This window comes from Monodon monoceros, unplaced genomic scaffold (genome assembly GCF_005190385.1).
Source record: "Monodon monoceros isolate NGI ecotype Baffin Bay Population unplaced genomic scaffold, NGI_Narwhal_1 Super_Scaffold_18, whole genome shotgun sequence".
NCBI lineage: Eukaryota > Metazoa > Chordata > Mammalia > Artiodactyla > Monodontidae > Monodon > Monodon monoceros.
Window position 1 is genome coordinate 67,639,989 of NW_021703774.1, and position 15,651 is coordinate 67,655,639.

General features: G+C 38.0%; 1 pseudogene; it reads right to left on the bottom strand.

Annotated features, from left to right (window-relative positions):
* Positions 1-3,145: 3,145 nt before the first annotated feature.
* LOC114897878 lies at positions 3,146-3,962 on the bottom strand (annotated as a pseudogene).
* Positions 3,963-15,651: the final 11,689 nt, after the last annotated feature.

Below are 15,651 nucleotides of genomic sequence, written 5' to 3' on the forward strand. Positions count from 1 at the left end.
CTCTTATATTTAACAATGGTTTTAATTTCATATTTATATTTTCAATACACTCCAATGTTTTGTTGGAGACTGAAAAGTAATAGTACCATTTTTGTATGGTATTTTAAAACTATTTATAGATAGGCTTTTACTATATCTTTTAATACCAAAATTTTAAAAAGAATGTGCACAGATCAAAGTATATAGAATGCGAAGTTACTGTCCTTCTGCTTCACACTTACTTCAGATGCAGCCCTTTAAGATGGTAACCTAAAGTTCAGGCACCAGTGATATCTTTGACGATTTGCAAGTCTGGTGAAAGCTTTGCTGAACTTCTCAGTGTTTTTATCTGCCTCTCATGGAATCAGCAGATGCTCTTACTGGAAAAGCAGCCCCAACTACAGGGCTCATTCTGTGAATTTCTGTCTTCTCCTAGATATTGACCCAGTAATTTATTTCTCCTTTGTTGGTTCTCAATGTCTTCAGGCAGATTTTATTTTAAATTTTCTCATGTTTTCTACTTGTCCTTGACAAGAGAGTTGGTTCAAATTAGATAGTCCATCATTTCTAGAAGCAGAAGGCCTCTACTTTTTTTAAAATTGTTCATTAATAAAACCTACCATCCTTTCATGTGTGGAGCCTCAATTTATGTCTCAGAAATCTAGGCAACAACAACACTGGTACAGGCAAGTTGAGACTCTGTAGTGGGAAGTGACCCCTGAGCATGTGTATAAAACATGTGAATTCAAGGTGAATTTCTTCACAGGTCTCCTTGACCACTAAGCTAGTTCAAAATAATATAGGAGAGGAACCAAATTTGGGGCATCTTATCAAAGCTGCACACCTAGTCCAGACTGAAAACCAAGGCAAAAACTGGGACTAATTGTTTTGTTGCCTAATGCTTTAAAATAATCTATATCTAACAGTCTCTGATTCCTTTAACAGATAATTTGCCTCAGCCATTCCTCCTGAGGCAGCCTAATTGAAGGTCATTGCTCATAGAATCTCATGCACATTTCCTAAGATTTGCTTTGTGGCCTGTGTTTTCAACACTAACTTTGTTTGTGAGGCCTGTGTGTTTACTTAAGCCTTGGCAAGTAAATCTCTACTTCCGTAGAAGTGCACTCTTGCTCTAGTGGATGCTGTGGAGCCACCAGTGTACCCCCTTCAGGACAAACATAAGTGTTTCCCTCAGCCTGAGGGAGTGTTGGCTGCTGACAGCTCACAGACATGTCCCTCTCCAGGCATTGCCTTCAGTGGGAGAGTTGCTCTGTCCAAGGGGACATCCCTTCCCTGAGAGCACATACCAAATATGTGAGTAAAAAGTTAAGTCCCATTACCTAGTTTTAGGAAGTCTCTGAAGGGTCATCCTAGCTCCAGAACTCTCTGTGAGTTTGACTAAATCCTCTACTGAAACTGCATCACAGTTCAACCTCCCCCTCTCCTCAGTCCTGCTGTTCCTGAAAGCACCCCCAGCAAGCCTTCTGCATGCAGACATCCACCTGAGTATGTTTTCTTAGAAACTGACCTATGACACTCATCTGTATAAAAATAGCCACTTGACTTGGACAAAGCCATCCTAAGTAGCAGCAACTTGCCACAGTAAACCCTCAAATGGACACGAGAAGCAAAGTCCTACAACAACCTGCTCAGGCCACAACAATAAAAAGGCAACTACATGGCATACAAAAAGCTCCATGTAGAGAATGGATAAAGAAGACGTGGTACATATACACAACGAAATATTAGTCAGCCATAAAAAGGAATGGAATAATGCCATTTGCAGCAACGTGGATGGACTTAGAGACTGTCATACTGAGTGAAGTAAGTCAGACAGAGAAAGACAAATATCATATGATATCGCTTATATGTGGAACCTAAAAAAATGGTACAAATGAACTTATTTACAGGATGGAAATAGAGTCACAAATGTAGAAAACAAACTTATGGTTACCAGGCAGTAAGGGTGAGGGGGATAAATTGGGAGATTGAAACTGACATAGACACACTGCTATATATAAAATAGATAACTAATAAGGACCTACTGTATAGCATAGGGAACTATATTCAATACTCTTTAATGATCTATATGGCAAAAGAATCTAAAAAAGAGTGTATATATATATATATAATATATATAAAACGGAGTCGCCTTGCTGTACACCTGAAACTAACACAACATTGTAAATCAACTATACTCCAATAAAAAAAATTTTTAATTAAAAATTTTTAAAAAAGCTCCATGTTGAACCATATGGGTCACTACACACTCACGAGGCCAGAGACTCATGTGGGCATTCCCTAATTTCTAAAGACAAAGGTTTCTCACAGATTAATTTGTTCTCCATTTCCATAACATTTTTCCCCTCCAAACCTGTATTCTAACAAAGGCCCCAGCAGCCTTTATTAATTCTCTTATGAATTAAACTTATTATCCTAAACTACGGACATCCATCGACCTTCCATTTTATTTAAAATGAGTGAAAATGTATGCTAAAAATTTATTCCAACCTTGTTTATAAGTTATAGACTTTCCTTGGTTTTGTTTTAAGTTACAGCTCTTCTCTAGGCTCAGTACAGAGGAAGTTCCTTTTTCTATTTTGGGTTTATTTCAATGAGATGAATTATGAAATATTTCCCTTTACTATTTCCCCAGAAGTTCACTCTGATTTTTAACATGTTTCTTTTTGTATAAATTTTGGAATGACTGGTTGCATTTTCTCCTTTCCCTTAGAAAATATACAGATAAAAATAAAACTAGAGGGGCTTCCCTGGTGGCGCAGTGGTTGGGAGTCTGCCTGCCGATGCAAGGGACGTGGGTTCGTGCCCCGGTCTGGGAAGATTCCACATGCCGCGGAGCGGCTGGGCCCGTGAGCCATGGCTGCTGAGCCTGCACGTCCAGAGCCTGTGCTCGGCAACGGGAGAGGCCACAGCAGTGAGAAGCCCGCGTACCGCAAAAATAAATAAATAAATAGATAAATAAATAACTAAATAAAACTAGATACAGATAACATGGGTGTTACTGTGAAATTTTTGATTTAGCCTTAGCAGAAAATAAATGAACCAAAGCTATCAACACATCTTTAGGTAGATAAAGTCTCATTTTATTGAATGAGTGATCTATGTAATTGCTGAGGCCACTATGTACAGACAAGAGGGGGAGAACCTATTTCTTGGTCTCTTCCTCCTTGGACAAAGCCTTTATGATTTCCCCCTTCTTGGCTTGGAACCCGTCTTCACGTTGCTCTCGTGCTTCCCTGGTCTTAGACCTGCGGGCCTCAGCCTAGTCGGTCTGAAGCTTCTTGCAAGCTTGTGGATATGTTCCGTGAGAACCTGCTTGTTTTTGAACACATTACCCTTCACTTTCAGGTACAGGCTGTGATACATGTGGTGGTCAATCTTCTTAGATTCACAGTATCTTCTGAGCAACCGGCGTGGAATTCTTATCCTTCTCCTCATCTAGGTTACCTTCTTGGGCATTCGAGCATTGGCAGTACACTTTCACTTACCTATGTCCATAAGCAGGCCGAGGTATTTTTCCGGCTTCAAGCCTGGGAATGGACAGTCATAGGCTTCTGGATGATCAGCCCATATATATATATATATATTTTTTTTTTTTTTTTTTTGCGGTACACGGGCCTGTCACTGTTGTGGCCTCTCCCGCTGCGGAGTACAGGCTCCGGACGTGCAGGCCCGGCGGCCATGGCTCACGGGCCCAGCTGCTCCGCGGCATGTGGGATCTTCCCGGACCGGGGCACGAACCCGTGTCCCCTGCATCGGCAGGCGGACTCTCAACCACTGCGCCACCAGGGAAGCCCAATCAGCCCATCTTTGATCAGCTTCCAGATCTGCTGACGGGAGTTGGCATTGAAGATTTCAGTAGTCTCAACGGCGTCCAACCAGACCTTCCTTTTGCTGCCGCAGAGGACACTGGAAGCAAGCCTCTTCTGAAGCCTGAGCGTACTCACGGCCACAGTGGCAAAAGGAAAGCCAAAGTTATCAATTGATATTCAACTAACATCCTGGATTAGTTAGGATCAAATGTGGCTGCAAGTGACAGAAAATTCAAACGAACAATATCTTTAAAAACATGTAGTTATATTTCTCTCTCTTGTGAAAAGACAGAAGTAGCTAATTCAGGGTTGTTATGGCATCTCACTGTGTCCGGGATTTGGTTCCAGTTTCCTCTTTTGTTTGGGGGGTTTTGTCTTTGCTTTTTTTGTTTTCTTTTGGTCTTTGCCATGCTTGGTCCTCATTCCAAAGGTCATCCTGTTCTCTGAGTTGGTTGCAAGAGGTCCTTCCATCAAATCCACCTTTTAGCCGACAGTAAGGAAAAGGGAATAAGCCAAACATACTCACCCCCACCCCACACCGCTCAGATCCACTTTGCAGGAGCTGTACACTGCATTGATCAGACCTCAGTCACATAACCACAACCAGCTAAGAGGGTCCCTAAGAGATGTAGTTTTATTCTGCCTAGCTAATAATTGGTTGTTAATATATTCTAGAGGAAGTGCAAAATAGATTCTGGGAGACAACCAGTTGTCTGTGCTATATAACCCCATTTGGTAACTCATCTGTCTATTTAGGTACATAAATGTATAGTTGGTAACTTGAATAGGTCTCCTGGAAATAACATTGTTCAAAGCCCATGAGTGTTTCTCTGACACTTTATACCCAAATTAGGGCTCATAATCATTTTAAATATTTCCCTTCTAAAGTTATATCTGGCATTCTCTCTGAAGTAGAATAGGTTGTGCATTGAGGATGGATGGAGTTGTAGGTAGGCCAACAAGCGCCTCTGTATTAGAGCAGAACCAAATTATATCTCAGGAAGAATCTTGGTCCTCACTGCAGATATTATCAGCCTCCTGGGAGCAAACCTAAGATTCAAACAACAGTCCATGAGTAGGTCTCCAAAAGCCACAAGAAATTTGCAATTGCAAATTCCACCTACAACTCCACTGATTATTAAAGTTACTGCTCTGCATTTAACAGATAATATAAAACTGTCATATATACGGTGTATGTACATAACCTGAAAGTCTCTGCTGCTAAAAAAAACTCAAGTTAGTTCAACATAAACAATATTTATGGGAGACTTAGAGTCTACTCACTCCTGTAGATTATATAAGATCTGCCATTGAGTTTGCCAGAACATCAGAGAGCTGCACAGGTGGACCAGATGCTGCGTGTTGCGTAGGGTTACTTTCCCCACTTTTTGTTTTAGGCTGGCATGATCACCTTACTTTAAGAGACTTAAAATGGGCCTGTGAACCTCATAAAATTTACTGAAAGAATACTTCTTGAGAACATTTTTTACTGCACCAAATAGTTTATAAGAACTGATGGGAGAATTTTCCTTGTGGCCTCAGGACCAGGAAGAGTGATACTTTCCCTGAACAACTTATTTGTCTGTTTCTTCTAGACACTGTGAATGTGTAATTGATCCTGTCTTAATCACTTTATAAGTCCTCCAATAATTCATGACCCACATGTATAGGGTGTATAGGGTGTCGTGACACTTTGTTTTTTAATTTACTCCATTCTTGATTTCATCTTACTTACTGGCCATATCTTCCTTTGGATTCAATTCCTAAATTTTCATTGATATATCTTTAATATTACATGCATGTTTTTGTAAGTGGTTTTCAATTAGTTTTAGAGATAACATGTTATTGTGAATTTAAGCATGGATTTGTAAGCTGTTTGATGATTTGGGGGCCATAACACTTCTAATTTTTGAATAATAATGAAGATGCTGAAAAGATGCTGTTTTAATCTCTACTGCCACCCAGTGGTAAAGTATAGAAACTTATCCCAATCCTGTAGCCTTTGATGATTACAAAAACTCAACGTTTTCAGTGTTTTAATGTTGCAGATATTTTTATTCTGTTCTTAGACAAACAAGTATTTTATATGATATTACATTTTTTATATTTTTTCCCTGAGAAGGAACTACTCACGGTGCAACCCATCATCCCAATTCACTCATTAAACATTTTCCAATTTTTATTTTGTTATGCTGTGTTTTGCCTTTGGAATCTTAAGCGCAGATTGTTGACTTAATCATTCTCCTCCATTATGGCTCGTGGACACCATTTGTTCAAGCAGACTTCCTTTGTGAAATATTTATTTACTTATCCCCATATCCTTCTCTTCCCCACATTCTAAAGTATAAATATATTATCCTGCTAGGTGTTCTTATAAAATGTGGTATTGTTTGATGTCTACAGCTTTAATTTCCACAGATGGTATTATACTATACTATTAATATTATTTCATTCAGCACTCTTTTAAAGACCTTCCCCTGTTATTCTGTGTCAAGTTTTTGTTTCTATCAATACCTGTTACATAAAATCTCATAGTGTGGATATACTGCACTTTTCTTAGGTGTTTCCATAGAGATGAACATCGAGCATGCTTCCAACCCCTCACTACCATAAAAACTCTGTGATAACCATCTCTACATATGTTCTCTCTTGGAGCTGGGTAAACATTTCCCATTACACATATTCAGAAGTGGGGTTGCAGGGTCAATATGTACGTCATTAGACAAGTTGCTACCGCAAACTCTTCAGAATTATATCATCACCATCAATGTATGGGGATTTCCATCTATTTCACAACCCTGCAAACACCGGGCTCCTGCAGCTTTTTAATTTTGTAAATTTAGTGGTATAAAATGAGATCTTGTTTTAATTTTCATTTCTCTATCAATGAGTTTAAGTGTAACTTTAATTTCAACAAATAGTATTATATGTGTTCTTTATTTGTTAATGTAGTTCACTCAGCACTCTTTTAAAGAGCTTCCCATATTACTCTTTGTATATATGTACAAAATACATGTAAACATTTTGTTTTAAAAATTTCAAATACTTCCTTCAGTTTTTCACCCACAAATTTTGCTGGGTGTATACTTTATTGAAGAGAAAGCCTTAATTTTAGAAAGTAAAATTCAACAGTTTTTACATTTAAATTAATCTTTTTTTTTCAAAAAAACATCAATTTTACACAGCTTGTGATACAGAAGTAACAATATGCAAAACAGTGGAACATCTATGCTCTCCCCACCCAAACTGGGCATGCTCATTCCTGTCCCCCAAGAGGTGGAGAACCCAGGACCCCTGCCCAGCAGGACTTAACTTAGTTACAGGCTCTGGGAGAGACTAAGCCCTTAGGGGTTAAGGCTAGGAGGGAAAGACATCAGCATTTAGGCCCCCTCGAGGGCCCACTGGTTAACTGGAACTGTGCATGTATACATGGGATGGGGAGGCGGGGGTGGGACAACCCACCATAGGCCAATTCTCCCAAGGCTCTAGATTTTCCAGTTTGGAAATTTAATTTAAGAAATAATTATCTGCACTAATAGATCATAACAATATTCTTCCATAATATATGCTGCTAACTTTCTAGTATTGCTTTTTGCATTTAAGACTTTATTCCATTGTGAATAAGCCTTTACTCTTCTCTTTCAAAAATAGTTTAGATCTATGTAGTCATTTATTCTTCCATACAATATAAAAAAAAAGGTTTAATAAGTACCTAGAAGAATTCAGCTAGAATTTTAACTAGGAATTTACTGAAGTTATAGAATAAAGAGAACAGTAATTTCGTATAATAATTTCTTCCATACAACTCCTATTAATCAGAAATACTTTCATGATCTTAATAGTTATTAAAATCTCCCTGCAGAATACTTGTATATTCTCTCTTGCGCTAATTTTTAGCTATTTTATAGTTTTTGATGCTATTATAAATGGTATCTTAGTTTGTTAGCAAAAAAAGTTTGTTGATTTTTTAATATTTATTTTGTGTCTGCATTAGTTGCTAAACTTTCATGTTAGTTCTAATGGTTCCCTTTTTATTCTATTAGTTTTATAGGTAGAAATCATACCATCTGAAAGAATACCTATTCTCTTGAAATCCTTTCAGTTTTTATTTATGTTAATTTTTATCTAGATAATTCCTGAGCTCTCTTTTTATTCCCAACATTTTACTTATTTTTTTCTTATATACAATCACATGACCTTCAAATAATATCTTTTCTTTCATTTCTCTTTTAATCCCTCCTTATATTTCTTGCCTTTTACTAGATTAACTAGGACTCAGTATTCTATTGAATGGTGAAGATTATAGTAGGCAGACAACTTGTATTTGATTTTCACTGGAATGTTTTTAAACATTCACAATTAAATTTATCTCAAGCAGGCTGTGTGTAGTTACATTTGACCATACAGTGGAAGTTTCCTTTTGTTCTGAGTTAGTAATGTTTTATCAGAATGGATATTTAAATATATCAAATGCTTTTTCTATAATTCTAGAGATGATTTTATGGTTTTATTTCCTTAATCTGTTAAAGTAAGGGATTCTATCAAGTGATTTTTATTGGTAGACAAACCTTGCATTCTCTGGATAAATCCCACTTTATGTGGTGTTTGTTTATATTTGCAAGTATTTTATTTGAGTCAGTTATAGATAATTTCTGAGTAAATATACATAAATGAGATTAGCTAATGGTTACTATTTTAATATTTGGTTTGTGTTTTTTCCTGGAAAAATTCTTGCTGGTTTGGTGTAATGAAAATAGTGCCTCCTAAAATTAGTTGGGATTGCCAACAAACACATGAAAGGATGCTCAACATCACTAATCATTAGAGAAATGCAAATCAAAACTACAATGAGGTATCAACTCACACCAGTCAGAATGGCCATCATCAAAAAATCTACAAACAATAAATGCTGGAGAGGGTGTGGAGAAAAGGGAACACTCTTGCACTGCTGGTGGGAATGTGAATTGGTACAGCCACTATGGAGAACAGTATGGAGGTTCCTTAAAAAACTAAAAATAGAACTACCATCCGACCCAGCAATCCCACTACTGGGCATATACCCTGAGAAAACAATAATCCAAAAAGAGTCATGTACCACAATGTTATTGCAGCTCTATTTACAATAGCCAGGACATGGAAGCAACCTAAGTGTCCATAAACAGACGAATGGATAAAGAAGATGTGGCACATATATACAATGGAATATTACTCAACCATAAAAAGAAACAAAATTGAGTTATTTGTAGTGAGGTGGATGGACCTAGAGTCTCTCATACAGAGTGAAGTAAGTCAGAAAAACAAAAACAAATACCGTATGCTAACACATATATATGGAATCTAAAAAAAAAAAAAAAGTCATGAAGAACCTAGGGGTAAGACAGGAATAAAGACACAGACCTACTAGAGAATGGATGTGAGGTTACGGGGAGGGTGAAGGGTAAGCTGGGACAAAGTGAGAGAGTGGCATGGACATGTATACACTACCAATTGTAAAACCGATAGCTAGTGGGAAGCAGCCGCATAGCACAGGGAGATCAGCTCAGTGCTTTGTGACCACCTAGAGGGGTGGGATAGGGAGGGTGGGAGGGAGGGAGACGCAAGAGGGAAGAGATATGGGGATTTGTGTATATGTATAACTGATTCACTTTGTTATAAAGCAGAAACTAACACACCATTGTAAAGCAATTCTACTCCAATAAAGTTGATTTAAAAAATCAGAAACCATTACTTGTGACCTTACTTGATGAAATGAGAAACTTCAGAGTTTTACTTAGAATTAAAATATATGCTAATAAGCATGAAGTTTACAAAGGGTCCTGCTGTAAATGTACTCTTACTAATGTAAGAAGTTAATAAATAAAACCCTCAATTAAATAGTGTCAGAGGCCCCAGGTGGGGGCTCTCAAGCTTTTACGTGGCTCGCCATGATTGCAGATGCCAAACTGCAATTCTCTGCTCATCCTGAATAAACCCAATTTTGCTGGAGAAATATCTGGTCGTCTATTTGTTTTAGGTCAACATTTATAATAAGAAAGCAGTGAGAATATGTGGGAAGTGAAGTTAATAGAGTATTCTGGGGTTATTTATCCAAGATTCTCTTCTCATTGGTCCTGCTTGAACGTTCCATGCCTGCCTTATCATACACTGGCCTCTGCTGGACACGCTGACCTTCCTCTTTCACGGTGTTTATAACTGTTTAAAGTCTCTTAAATATTTTTTTATTCTATTTATCGCCCATATAAATGTATTTAGGCTATTTATTTTGTTATTTATTGGTGCATAAGTAAACAAAAATTATCTCAGGCTAATTCAAGGAAAAACATTTTTTGCAAAGTTAAAATTAGAACATAGAAAGCTGGAAAGAGTTTCACTTGAATACTTGTAATTTTAAAAGCTGGATAACCAAAATCACAACTTTTCTTGAAACCATCACAGCACTGAAGTATCAGGGCAACCAATTAACCCGGAATTTAAGGAACGATTCCTCCAAGGAAATAGGAGATACATTGCTTACTTGGGACAGATGCCAGATGCTACATAAGCCAGGAAGAATAATTCAGCTAAAATTGTTAATAAATTCCTAAAGTCTAGCATAACTATATAGAACCCCTAAGAGTCACAGATAAGGGAAATTCACTTATATCGCTAGGATTTTTCCATGGACCTCCCCAGGGGCTCCTGAAAGATTGGAATCAAGGATATAGGCCAGAGAAATCCTTCCTCGCGGCACAGGCCTGAGATCTGAGAAAGGCAGGAAGTCCCAACCAGACCTTTCTCCACTATCTCCCACACAGAAAAAAACCTTAACCTGGTGAGGGAGGGGAGGTCAGTGGGGGAGGGCAAAAAGCTCTACTGTCTTCAGGGCACAGGTGAAGACACACAGCAATTGGAGAAAGAGGAAAAAGTGGGGAAGGGACACTAAAACATCCTGTCCTCAACTATTAGAGGTTCCATACTGCTGAGAGGAAGGCAGGAACACTTAGGATGCCCAAGCCCTAAAACAGAAAGACAATGCTTAATAATGAGACTGAGTCAGAATAAAGATAATGCTCCTACTCTCCGTCCCAAGCAGGTGAGCAAGCATAGAGTAATAGGAACATTCTACTGCTGCAGGAGAGGCAGCAGTATGACCATAAATCTTGAGGCACCTCACAAAGAAATATTGAAGCCTGAGAGTGAGGCAGACATTAAGAAAAAATCTTTAGCAAATAGTCCTACTGTACAAACAAAGTAATGTCAGAGGAATCTGAAGGCTGTTGAAACAACAACAAAACACACAAACCCAGTTAACTCCTAACTCATTGACTGAAATCGACACACTTGATGCTTAGCAAAAAAAAAAAAAAAAAAAAAAAAGACAAGTTCATTTTGAGGCCAAGAAAATAAGATAAAAACACTCTTTACCTCAGTGTCTATTGTTGTACACAAGATGTCTGTATTTGGATGAAAAGTTACTAAAAACACACAAAAAAAAGCAAGGAGAGGGAAGCCCCCAGGTGCCTAAGAGGGTCTGCACTTGCCCTATGAATTCTTTTGCCCAAGAGACAGTGACACTAGCCAATTAAAACAAACAAACAAAAAAAGTACACTAAGATGGATATATGTATACATATAGCTGATTCACTTTGCTGTACAGCAGAAACTAACACAACATTGTAAAGCAACTATACTCCAATAAAAACTAATAAAAAAAAAAAAAAGAATTCAAGATGGCAGGGTACCCTAGCTATCCTAGGGGAGTCCAGCATTCTTCCCTGGGTCACCAGACAGCCCAGGGATCCTTCTTGACTCATTGGTCAAGCCTTGACTCATTGGTGCTTAGGCCACTAGCATTCTCACGTTCTTTCTAACAGCTCTTACTTTGTGCTCCTCCAAACACCATCACAGCTCTTGAATTCCTGCTTCCTCAGGAGACAGATGTGAGCTCCCCTCCCCACATGGTCTCACACAGATTTCTTACATTCCCCTCCCCACCAACAGAAACTTCAACTTCCCTGCTAGAGAAATCCACTGCCTCTTATAACCATTTGCCTTTTACTGGCCTCATTTTCTCTCCCTCTCTGCTTCAAGTTTTTTGCTTGCCTTTCTGGCTTCAGGAATCCGGTCTGTGTGCTTCTCGCCCCTCACAGCAAATCTTTTCCAGTAAAAGGATCTTTGGTCTGAGAGTCAAAATGAACTCCTGGATGGACAACTGCTGGATACAGTGAATTGGAGAAATCATATCAGCATTCTGGCCTTAGTTTCCTTCTCTGTAAAATGACTGAGTGGAAAGAACTGAGTATTTTCTAATATGAATTAGAAATTCATATTAGAATTTCTAAATGTTGGAAATGGCTCTAACATTTTTGTGCCTTACTGTGCTCCTGTTCCTTCCCACCTGTGTTTTCTCCTCCTTCCCCGCTTTGCTTCTCCCCCCTTCTTTCTCCCTCTTCCGTGTCTTCCCAGCCATTCTCCACTAAGCCTTTATCTCAGCTCCCAGGATCTCCTCTCCATCTTCTCATAGTCCCTACCTATTCAATCTAATCTCAGTCTTTTCTTTCTGCCTCAATTTCAAATCTAAAGCCTTGTTTTACCATACAATTCTTGAATTCCTGTGTATAAATACAGAATACACAGTTATGGATTCTATTTTTGGCAAAATGTCACATTACAACTTGAAAAGACCCAGAAATTCAAGATAAAAAATGCCTTTTAATTCTTTTTTGAATACACAGCTGCATTCATGATAAAACAAGGGAAGAAAAAATAGAAAAAATGGAAACCCAGAGGTGCAAACAGGAAATGATACTTGGGCATACAAGACATCGTGTGGGTTCCATAGGGGTTTGGCTATTGTGGTTACTTGGATCAGGAGACAAGGCCTTGAGACCAGGCAAACAAAGTGAAATTTGCAGCCGAGTTTCCTCCTGTGCTCTCATCTCAGTGAAAAGGTTTACACCTAAATATACAGGGAAGAAAGCTTACCTGTGTGTTTACTGAATATTGGCTTGTTTGTTTGTTTCTCATTCTGAGAATTACTGATCACAAATCTGAGATAGGAGCTCAAAAATATTCTGCTTGTGTGATCCTAGAATACAAAATCCAACAAAATTAAAATAAAAGGTGATTTTAAGTTTGTAATATTTCTGCAACACTTGGTGAAATTCAAAGAAAAGTTGATCTCGAGAGAAGCACCTTCAACACAAGCTGCAAAGGATTCCCACACATAAAGCCTTTCCTAACATGAGGCCACAATTCAAAATTAGAGAACACAGAAAGAAATATTCCATCATGAAGGATAGTAGGCAAACAAACAAAGAACAGGTTAAATCCCTGAAGAAATCACACATAGAGGAAATTCTATTTTAAAAGCTTAAAGATATAAAAGGAATAATACCAGAAGAGAAAGAGACATTATCAACAACTACCAGGCAGATTAAGCCTCCAGAAATAAATATTCTGAACACTTCAATTAAAAACTCAATGCATGGATTAAGCAACAAAAAGAGAAAGCAATTTTGGACTTCCCATGTTGCGCAGTGGTTAAGGATCTGCCTACCAATGCAGAGGACACAGGTCCGATCCCTGGTCTGGGAAGATTCCACATGCTGCAGAGCAACTAATCCCATGCACCACAACTACTAAGCCTGCGCTGTAGAGCCCATGAGCCACAACTACTGAAGCCCGCACGCCTAGAGCCCGGGTTCCGCAACAAGAGAAGCCACTGCAATGAGAAGCCCGCGCACCACAACGAAGAGTAGGCCCCGCTTGCCGCAACTAGAGAAAGCCCACGCACAGCAACAAAGACCCAACACAGTCAAAAAAAAAAAAAGAGAGAGAGAGAGAGAAAGCACTTTTTAAATATATCTAGATTGGGATATCTGAAGAATTTCCTACAATGAAATACAGCACTAAAGCACTAAAGACTTGAATATGAAAAAAAGAAGTTAAGAGATATGAAGACTAACATGAAATCCAGTATAAGCCCAATAGAAATTTCATTAGGAGACAAAACACATAATGAGAAGAGGAAATATTTGAAGAAGTAATGGCTGGGAATTTTCCAGAATTAATAAAAGGCATAAATCTTTAGATTCATTAAAAACAAAAGCTCCAAACAAATTAATGATTTGAAAAATAATCTTAATTTTTTATAGTGAAGAAAGCAGCTCAAAGATGTAGGTAACTTAGAATATAAATCAATTTAAAGCAAAGTTCTTTTCTCTTAGATTTCAGTTTTTTCTTAATAATTTAATCAATATTTAATAAATACCAAGGGACATGCTGAACACTAAGATGAGAAAGTGTAGAAGACAGAAGCTCACACTCTAGAAAAAGAAACATGTAAACCAACCATAAATCTAGAGTGTTGTGAACCAGGTTGATGATTCTACTGTGAGAGAAAGTACAGGGGTGGAATGAGCCTCATTAAATCCACTTTATCTATATTTGTACTGCTTACGTGGCCTTGCTCACTCAGAGCCCCAAATATTGGCTTCAATAATCATATAGGACTGAGGCAGTGAGACTATATACCCATGAGAATATTTCAAGTGATTTTTAATTCAGAAATTGATGAAGATATCAAGAAGGTTGAACCTACATAATAAGCACCCATATAACACCTTGTGTGTTAGATATCAACTTTAACTCTTCCATAAGAAGCTGATGAGAATCTTGGACAGTCAGAGAACATTTTCTTGGCCATGCTGCTTAATGGTTCTTACCTGTTTCAGAATCACTACATAAGAAGGATAATAGTCAACACACCTATTAGGTGCCTCTTCTCGTGCCAATTACATTTAATATCGTTTTTTCCCAGTTTATTTTTTAGGGACACATAATCAGATAGAAAGTAGGTGAAACCATTCTTTGCTATATGTTTACTCAAGAATTCTCCTTAATAGCATCCTCTATGAAAACTATTTTAAGAAGACTTTGATTTTCCCTCATATGTTCTGAAAATGCTGCCTAAAAGTTTAATTATTATCCTGCTATGGTTGTTATATGCTTGTCTACCTTGCTTAATGGCTAATCACCTAAAAGAAATTTTGCCAACACCGGATGTATTAGTTGGCTAGTGTTGCCATAACAACTACCACAGACTGGGTGACTCAAACAACAAAAATGTATTTCTCAGTGTTCTAGAGGCCAGAAGTCCAAGATCAAGGTGTCAGCAGATTTGGTTTCTCCTGAGGTCTCTCTCTTCAGCTTGTAGATGGCCATCTTCTCACATCAATGTCCTCAGACCATATTTCCTCTGTGCATGCACATCCTCTTGACTCTTTGTGTGTATGAATTTCCTCTTCTTATAAGGATACTACTCACATTAGATTAGGGGCCACCCTAGCAGCCTCATCTTAACTTAATTACCTTTCCAAAGGCCCTCTCTCCAAATACAGCTGCATTCTGAGATGCCGGGCATTAGGGCTCCAACATATGAATTTTAGGGAGACACAATTCAGCCCATAACACAGGATATATTCACTTTCAAAATATTCACTTTACCTCCTTCACTTTTCAAAGTCTTACTGAGTTTCAAATTTGTTTTTTTAACAGAGGTGCCCTATAGATGTCTAGACTTCAGAGACTGTTGCTATGGCTTATGAAAGTAACCCCTAACTTCCAAAAAGTCTATAATTCTGTACTGTTTTCTTATTAATAATTGTTGCCCCAGTGTTTACACTTAAATAGACATCTCTGTTTTTTAACATGTAGAAATAAGTCTAACTTTTCTTTATTAAGTCCAAAAATCAACATTATATTTTTCCTCTCCTTTCACAAGATGCGCTTAAAGAAGAAGAGAAAAGTAGGAAGAGTCACTCTAGTATCAAGATTTAGTATAAACCTAGAGTAAATA